Genomic DNA, 9926 nt, shown 5'->3' on the forward strand with positions numbered 1-9926 from the left:
CGCTATCATAAACAGCTATTATTAATGAAAAAATAAAATGCCTCGAGTTTTGCTCGCTGTACCGCCGTCAGGCAGACAGCTACTGCTAAGGCATAACGCTTATTCTGTCTGAGGGCCAGTAACGGCACGGGCAAAAAGGTAGGACTGTTTAGATATCTCTTAAAGTATTTGCCGAGAAGGTAGCCTATTAAAACCCAGTTTTAGGTGTCCTAGGTTAAATACAAGGAAGTTCACCTGCAAGGAAGAAGTAAAAATCCTTAGTTTCGTTAATGTTGTCACAGAATAAATTAGTGCCGAAACCAATAAGTTTGTCACAGTCGGTTGATTCTTTCAATTCACCAGGATAGAAATGGTTATTGAGCCGCGATCGAATCTCAAACTCTACCGTTTACTCCCAAGTAGCCGTCCATAGTTTCAGTTAGGGTATCTGTATTTTCTGTTCAGCCTAAGGTTGGTCCCTTAGCTGATGTAAGCAGCTCGTTGTATAATTGATATATGTTTTCAGCTGCAGCTGCGGAAAACCAAGACGGAATATGGCCTTCTGTCAGTACTGCTGTTTCCCATTTGAAGCAGGTTGCCAAGCTTTTTGGATAAAGAGCCCACCCGATCCAGCTGTTGCGTTCACAGTTGAAGCATAGCAGCTGGTCACATCGCACGGTTTTACTTCGTTCTTTTCACAAACAGATTTTAAATTTTGAATAAAAATCTTTTCAAGGCACATACACATCCTTTGGACTGTTTCAGGGTATTAAAGTTCACTCTATACATAGAGGGTAACGAATGAGAATCTAAAAGGAAAATTCTGGATTTACACACCTGTGCCATAGAACGTGCTTCCTATACTCTCCAAAAGAAAGATCTTTCTAATTAAGTTCACACTGAATTTGGCCAATTCCTAATTTACTTAGCTTACTTTAATGCTAGATATGCGCCACGACTACCCTACACGTCTAGCAGTATCATTTATGAAATAAAATCTTACTTAATTAAATTTCTTTGTCTGCTCGACTGGCTTTTACTGCATAATAGTCTAGGCCCTCGGTAATAGTTTGTCCTCAACATAGGCTTGTTTTGCGCCCCTTGTTATTAGGCAATAAAAAAAAGGCCATGCGAACATTTCTGAAGCTAGAACCAAGCTCGTTCGAAATTTCAAGTGCACTTGAGAGATTACCAGATTTTGCTATGTACATATTTACGATTAAGGCATTCATTGCGTCAACTACCCATTTGCTTCTTTACGAGCATTTATTTCAACATGGTGTTTATGTTTAGTCAGGAAAGAAAGAAATTTTTCATGATTCAATACATAATAAATGTCGGTTGAGCTAAAGAGCCTCAAGAGATTTCAAACCAAATAAATTTTATTTCGTATAAACGTAAAACCATGTTTCTTCGATACTGATACTTTAGAAATACTAACTGGCTGCCATACGCTGTTCGACCATCGATAGTTTTCGTGTTTGATTAGTATACATACATTTATGGGTCCCTTGCGGCTGCTTCTAATCTTAGGGGCACATTGTAATCTAGTTTCAAACCCGGGCACAGACAGACGGACTCCGTTTCGTGCCGGGAGCCAGCCATCTGATGCCGGACGTAAAACTCTGCATGTATCTGGTGTGACAGGGAAAACTTTCGCCAGTTGTAGCACTGGCAGGGAGCAGCAAGCATCATATCACAGTTGACCGCCATTAGTACTGATAAAATCATAGTTCGACATATTGGAATCAGGTTATTTCTGTATTCTATACGCGCATGAAAACTTAAACTTGAATTTAACACAAATCTATAGGTGGTACTTCATCCACAAATACACTGTAAATGAGGCAAAAATTTCAGAACGGAAATTAGCATTTTATGTGGTCCGGCTCAATGAAAAACTTCGTCCGAACTGCCGAAATGTTACAATCAGTATTTGGCGAACCTGGAAAAACAAAGATGTCGTACTCGTTTGGTCAACGTTTCTGTTGATCTGTATATAGTTTGTAATGCGTCTAGAGTTTCGTGGTACCAGAATTCAGGTTTGAAATATCGCTGACGTTCACCACTGGCCGCTCCGGCAGGACAGACATTGAAGTTATTGAAAAGGGGCGCCTTAGTGCACAGTGTTAACGAATAGTTGTTAAATGAAGGTTAGGTTAAATGCGCTTTGCAAACCGTTATTGTTCATACTTCTTTAAGTCGGTTAGTTTGTCTAGAGGGTCCTTTATCGTTAAGACAGGCTCACTGAACTGGAAGAGTTGATTGAGCGTTCCTTTATTACAGGAATAGAGTACATTTATTGCTTATCTAGAGAAATCGCGATCACCAAAAAATTTTAATTACAGGTTCATAACGGGATACAAGATAACACTTAAATCAAGCGGTTTACCATTGTAAACTTTCATTTTACAACCAACACGATCATCAGCTAAATTACAGAGCCATTCCTACCTGCTGGCTTCTTCGTTCGTCAGCTACCATTATCTCGTTTATCTATTCAACAGCGCAGAAATAAGGGAGTATCTAGGATTGGCCGATACTGAATGGAGCCGAGCTAAACAAAGATTACATATCATCCAGATTTAGCCTTAGATTTTGAAGCCAAACAGGGCTTTTTTGCGTGGCGGTAGGCGACGGTTTCAGAGGAACTGACTAGAAAAAACATTTCTATTATTGGAAAAGTCTACATAACATAGATAGAGGCTCATAGAGAGAAGGCGTATTCGCTATCAGTATGTATCTAACTGTGCGCCGCTTTCGTGTTCCGTGTACGGCTGTCCGTTCACGCATATTTAGCTACGTATATAGGAAAATGTAATCGTATCTCGAAGCTAACAGACGGCCAAGCACCAAAAAGTTTCGCAAGAAATTCGTTAAAAGGCTATGCTGTCCTCTTTTACAGCTCTCATTGTCTCGTTTCGATCTGACCGTTCTCTTCCTTTCGACTCATTCACATACGTGGGTACGCTCATCGACAAGCTCCTGCAAACGGATCTATTTACGTTGCAGATTAGTCAGGCTGCCCAAGGATCGACCGCAGAAACCGGAAACCAAATAGAAGATACACAGAAGCTTGGGCAGCAAATAGGGGCAGCGGGAGGATGTCAAACAATTTGAGGTCGCAGAGTTCATCTCCTTGCAGCTACTGTTTCTGCCTGCATCTTTCCGCCCGTCTCACATCTAGCGTTACGTTGCTGTCAATATTAAATATGACCAAAGACGGCCACGCTCATCCAAACACACAGATAGCCACAGTGTAATTATAATCTGTAACAGTTAGGTGGAATTTCTCTATGGCTTTTGCGGGGTTTCGTTTGCGGGCTATGTTTGCTGTCAAGTCGACCTTTTTTAGCTGTTGAAAGTTGTCCGATCACACGAACTCGGATCAGATAAATAGGCTGGTTGAAGCTAATGCTGGACGCACCTTGGTCCGATTCAGGAAGTTAGAGAGGCACAGGGATGAAATCTAGCATTGTCAGTAGGTAACCAGACTGTACTTCCGTGACAACGGTCCTTGAGCCGACGGAGAAGGCTTTTTCTATGAGTATTTCATAGTAGCAGGTGCTTGTAATGTCCATAGCAGCTGCTACCGTTCCCTTACGTCCGAACCTGCTCGACGTTGCTACCGAAATCGATTTTTCGCAGTGTGATTTGTTTCCGGTTGGCGGCAGAAATTACACAATGTCTCGCCCAAGGTAAGCGTATGCTCCAGGCTGAAGTTTTGTAAATTGCATACCGAATACATCATACGAAAAACCTATTTCTATATATTCAGTTTGCGCATTTTCACTATTTAGGTTATGATTCTATGAGGCGCTATATGTAAAATGGCAATTTTGTCCTATGGAACCTTGAGCTTTAGTTTAGTAGAATTTTTATTAGTAGAAATGTCCCTTGATGCGTTCCTGCTTTTCGAATCCTGATATCTGGTCGACTCTTCATTTTTCTTACACTTCGAGCTCCCTTCTCATAAGATTTGCACCATTCACGTATTATGCTTTCGCTCGAGGCCTTGTCCTGATGAATATCCGCAGCGCTGTGGCGTTCGAGGAAAAAAAAAAAGGTGACCAAATTCAACCGGTTATCATTCACAAGTTGCCTGTTGTATTTACTAGAGAAATTTTATCTTTTTATCACAGTTCAGACAGTCATTCAATTTCAAAGTCTGCCGTGTTGATTTGTGATCAATAACATGATAATATAATATAATGTCAACATGAATGTATGTAACTCACTTGAGAGATCGTTCCATGCGGTATCGAGATCCTAATGTTCTCTTGCTAGAATGAACGCTTCAACTACTTCGTCATGTTAGACAAATACAGCTTACAGAAAAGCCTGCTTTCACTAATTTCAATTAATAACTTTCAGTTAAGCTAAAATGTCACAACCCATATAACTCCTGCTTGCAGTTTCATAATTTGTGATTCAGAGGTGCCTTTGTAAATAGTTTCAATAGCGAATATAATTTCGTCACTTTTGCAGATGGGAGACAACAAAATATCTTCAAATCTGACATTGTACGATATAAACAAAGTGGCAAATTCTTTACCGCAACACATGTTTTTTTATTAAAACCGCTATGGATACCATTTTTGTTGGCGGCAATTACAAGATAATAGTAGCTCTACTTTGGAGCTTATTCTAGAGTCACACGAGATTCATCCCTTGATACCGATCAAAGTCCTTTTCTTCATCGTCGACGGAAATTAAATGTTGGCTTCAATAAAGCTCTTGCAGGATGCGACAACCTTCGTCAGTGGCATAGTATGTGCATTAACATTTAGGAACCCAACCGGCACGGCCGATTCGTCAAGTTTTATACATCTGTGCACACAGACACGGGCATGAGAAACTGCGTTTCTTCCTAGGTCACCCGTAATAACCTATTAAGCAATGTTCATTTAGGCATACTGCTTTAAATGAACAGATTAGACATACAGCCTGCATCGCTCTGATACACCGGCAGTAAAACTAGGACACGCCTTTCTTTCTTTCTTCTAACAGAATAAGATACAGACTTCTCTCTCTTCTGCGCCTCGTTTACGTTCATATATGTGTCGTCTGTGTTTTCGTCAAAGAAATATTGACCTGAGTTCTAAGCCCTAGCAGCCCCAGCCGATAGAGCGAAGGCAATGGTAATTATACGCCATCGGAATTATCTTATAATAAATGTTGTTAAGCAGTAACTTGTATTTGCAAATTGTAATATCGCGCATATTTTGAAAACATGTCAAACTCAATCTAATTATTTAAATAGAGCTCAGCTTAACTGCTGGACGCGACGGTGAATTTAGGGTACGTGCAGATTGCAATATGTTGTAGAAATATTGTAAGGTCGTAGTAGATACAGAAGCGAAAATTCTCTACATGTAGTTTAGTAAACACAAAACGTTGTTATCAGCAAGAATAATGGTTGATTTACCGGCAAGTTTTGGACTGAATAAATCAGTTTCAGACGTGTTTATTTGTGTTTTTACGTTCCACTTACAGGCTGCTGTATATACAGTTTGCTCATATACTTTATTTATTTGCTATGTTCAATGTTCTGCGAACCGGAAAAACGTTACGCCAAACCGTTTTGTGAATAACATGGGTGCAATGCTTATTTGTTTCTTCAGTAAAATGAAATCCTAAGTATCACTGCAAGATGTCCCTAATTGATTGCATGTTATAGATAACACCGTTGTCAACATATATTTCGACAAGGCGATAGCTAACAACTACTAATTCATTGCGTATTGTCGTATATGATTAATTTTGCGTGCCAGTTAGCGTGCCACGAGAAATCAGCTGGCATAGACTCGACTGTTTGCACTAAAGATAATTATACCTTGCTACTGTCCCAGCTTTCGCTGACGACCCAGTTTTGGTTGCCATTGCCTGAAGCGCCTCGATTTCATGCACACATTGTAGGAACGCGGCGACGTAAGCAGTGGCGGAACGTAGGCGACAAGTGTGATAAATACCGTATCAACGCACTGGAAAGACGCAACGAGTACATTAGCACTGCTTTTGTCACCAGAGTTCAGAAGTGCAGGACTCCCGAAGGACCGGTGGTTTTAATGTGACGGTCATAATGGAACGACCGCTAGTTTGACTGCCTTCGCCCTTACCGGCAGCAACGGCGATGGTGGAGTATAGCAAACTTACCGTCTGGAAGTCTGGAAGCGTCGGAGACTTCCCTCGGTTTTGAGAGGGAGGGGTGACCTTGGACGACCTTGACGTGTGCGTTGCCTGCGGCGCCGTGCGGGTCTTGGATACAGCTATCAGGGCATACTGAGGAGAAAGCGAAATAGGAAACGCTCGGGCAGAAAGAAATAGGGTACGCTCGGACAGAAAGAAATAGGGTGAGACGGATTCCGGTTGGGGTACAGCGTTTGCTGAAACGTGGCAAGCGGCCGTCGGAAGAGAGGGGTGGCCAAAAGCGTCTGTCCACGCGGTGGCTTTAAAATGGCTCTATTTGACGGCAGCCTGCGTCTTCCGCTAAAGTACATAGGAGCTTACCTTTGTCAATATGACCTTGGCAGACAAGACGACAGACGCTGCTGCCTCCACCGTCGCAAGCTCTCGCATCACCCCCCTTTTGTTGAGAGTTGTGTGTCAACAATTTCCTCAGCGATGTTTCTACGTATCGAAACATGTTGACAAACAGTCGAGGGGAAAGGGAGGGCTACTAGAAATGGCAACAGCAAGACGACGGCTTCAACGAAGACAGAAATAAGGACGAACAAATACGTGTGCGTTGATAGAAATACGAAGTAAAACTTCGTTGCACATTCCGCATGCAACAGCTGTGTAATTGCATTGGACCATTGCCGAACGACTACCTGCATCAAGAACGTATAGAAATAACAGGACAAAATGAATGTAGTCGAAACTTGAATGTATAGCTTGGGAAAGATATGATTTGATCCGTAGAAGAAATAAACACAAAGAAGATTTAAAGGCAGTGTGAAAACCGTCTTTATTCGAATTAGCCGACGAACCTTTTGCAGACCCTATAATCCTATAATAAGACAAACACACACACACACACACACAACTCCTGACAAGGTTTTTGTCTGTTGGCTCAGCCAGTCGGCTACAAGTTAGGTTTTGCCCCGTAAACATTGCTCATATCATTAATTTTTTTCTTAGACTAGCTTTGTCTTCTACGACCTGCGTCCGACGTTTGGCTATACTGTTCATCTTTTAGAAAAATTGTTCACCTAGTTCAGTTTACTCACTAGTATTGTTTCTTTGTCAGAAGAGTACTAGGGCTCATTTTAGGGCGTAAAGCTTGGATAAATGTCCCATTTTCGTAGCTACATTTTACGCCCCCTGTAGAAGTTTCTGTGAACCTTTTCAGCGTCATTCGTTGGTTTATTTAATATAAGAAATTGCGATATGGGAGCGCATTTGCATTTAAGGTTTGTTGCAGTGCGATATAGCGGTAGAATCTTTATTATTGGTTAAACCGGCCTTATTAAACAGGCAGTTGCTGGAAACCAGATCGTATCTACGGCTATTATAGAACGACTAGGGTATTTTCAAGTTTTCTTTTAACTTTGATAGCATTAGTACTGCATAGGAATTGATCAGTTGTGTTATATCCGTGACACACTAAGCTGTCTAAGGCTATTGCACACTTCGTCTAAATAAATGTAGTGTGTTACTATAAACTTAGTTAGTTATTTGAAATGAAAAAAAAATCTGGATTTTTATTACGATAGAAGTGGGCTGCCAGCTTATAATCTATATATATAACACCTTAGATTTCGGGCTGTCTTCTGACGACGCAAGTCCGACATCGAGAAATGTGTTTTTCTTCGACGCTTCTCCCCGCAGATCCTATGGGTAGGCTTGTTACCTCGTCTTCCTTAAAACGTATACCTTCAGCCTAGAGGCGGCTATAGCAATTTCAGTGGTCACTTGCTTGGAGGGTTTGTCGCATTGTCGGCTACAACACTGACAAAGCTCGGTGTCAGATTCAGGGGCAATTCAATATCGAACAGCCCCTTTTCTCATAGCTATGAATAATCAATGAGTGATCGGTGAATCGTATTTGGGTTAAACCATTGTACCGGATGCCAGCAGAGGATCTACTTTGAAAACACGCGCTCTGCACGGCTTCTCCTTCCATATTGTTCTGGCTCATAGATTATTCTCCGAAGTTATATGGCGCCGTGAAAATTTAATTTCCATTATAATTGAAAAATTATTGGACTAACAAGTCTGCAACTAGTTACTAGAGAATAATATATAATAGAGACGAATAGAAAATGTCAAACAAGTACGAAAGCAGAGTCAAACTAAAAGTAAGAAGCGTGATGATCGATGCTTTTTTATTTGACAATACTGTGCAAGTAATAATTCGTTCTCTGAGTTTTTTTTTGGAGCCTTTGTTACGAGCGAATGAATGCTCAGGCCTTTAATAGGCATATGGCTTAATTCGAGTAAAAGATGTTGAGGAGAACATTTTCAAGCAGTCCTCGAATCTCATTTCGATGCGTGTATCATTACTTTGATATTATGTAGATTCACTTAAGGGTACATTTGAGGTCCTCAATAGAAGGACCTAGTGGACCCTGCGCATGACATATTATGATCCGAGAAGTTTATGCCTGAGTGCCTAGACAATACAAAATTTACTACATCTAACTTCTACATCGATGTCAAGCTTCGACTGCGCCCTGATGTGATTGGTTCGAGCATTGCTTTTAGAACGTTTGCTGGTGAGTCAAACGAGAACTAAAGGAAATCGTACGGTCGAGGTCCATGACCCGCGTAGCCTAAATTACCTCAAACATTACCTCAAACAGTGTTTCAAATGCCAACAAGATTTAACCATGACATCTCTAGCTACGCCAATAGCATTGCACTAGACTCATTGTTTATTGGCCTTGTTTGTAGCGTTACAACGTTACAATTTTAAAGTCTGTTAGTTAAATTCCATGATTTTTAAAGCTGGCATCATAGTTACAATGTTTTCATAAGAACGGTCTTCACTTCGACTGTATTTAGTTCTGTAAAGTTCGATGCCTCCAGAAGTAACTTGATCATTATTACAAGTATATTTGTCCTACAAAGCTGGTAAACAAATATAGACATTTATTTCTAGCGCTCGTGATGCGACGTACGTTTAATCGTCACTATTTATGGAGTTGGAAGGATGCTGCATACTGCACTGCTGGGTAAGGAAGATGGTCCTATAGGTAATTTCATATACGTCCTATTTTATGATTATAATTAGTGTGTCGTTAAGTGTTACGTAACGATATACGAGCCATTACGTTTACGTTCACACTCTATCTATCTATCTAAAAGTGTTTTTGATCTTTCTAAGACTGTGTCTAGACAAAAACAAATGTCTCGATAAAAACTTTTTGCGCATGTTAAACGTACGAAGAGAGTGTCTACCATGCCTACAAAAATAACTTCTATTCATCTTCAATACATCTTGAGCCTGAGCTGCTTACTGCTCACCCTAAAAACAATTCTTCTTGAGTTCGCTAACACTTTTTTAATACTGACCATGACCCAGGCGATACTGGCCTCGCTGAAGTATCGCTCAAACATGCGGAAAGCAACGCAGCCATTTTTTTGGGCTGATAGCAGTTCAAATTCAAAATGTGCAACCAAGTTCCAACAGATAAAGCGTCTGGAGCCCTTTGAATCTAAACCTCGTTAAAACGTCGACGCATCCTTCGGAATTTTATTGGAACTTGCAGTAACGTAGACCGTCGTTTTGAGTTGCACAAGGAAAGTTCCCCACGCGTGAAAAAATGAGATTAGGGCTAATATTTCCGATAAAAGCACGCTCTTTTTTGTCATCGTCGCCTCAACTTATCTACATCCTTTTGCCAGTAGCGATTTCGCATAAATTCGTATTCGCGACACCGCTTACGACCAGTCGAAAAATTCCCGCATAAAGCCTATCACTCCATGTATACGAATGTAAA

The 9926-nt window shown here is 40.9% G+C and overlaps 1 long non-coding RNA gene across 1 annotated transcript; it reads right to left on the bottom strand.

The window, feature by feature from the left end:
• Positions 1-3653: 3653 nt before the first annotated feature.
• LOC147754671 (uncharacterized) lies at positions 3654-6267 on the bottom strand. The gene is made up of 3 exons (XR_015317326.1): positions 6136-6267; positions 5816-5963; positions 3654-4018 (listed from the first exon to the last, which is right to left on the bottom strand). It is a non-coding gene; the product is annotated as an uncharacterized LOC147754671 (long non-coding RNA).
• Between the last annotated feature and the right edge of the window lie 3659 nt (positions 6268-9926).

Source organism: Varroa destructor, unplaced genomic scaffold, assembly GCF_002443255.2.
Source record: "Varroa destructor unplaced genomic scaffold, Vdes_3.0 BEIS01000007.1, whole genome shotgun sequence".
Classification (NCBI taxonomy): domain Eukaryota; kingdom Metazoa; phylum Arthropoda; class Arachnida; order Mesostigmata; family Varroidae; genus Varroa; species Varroa destructor.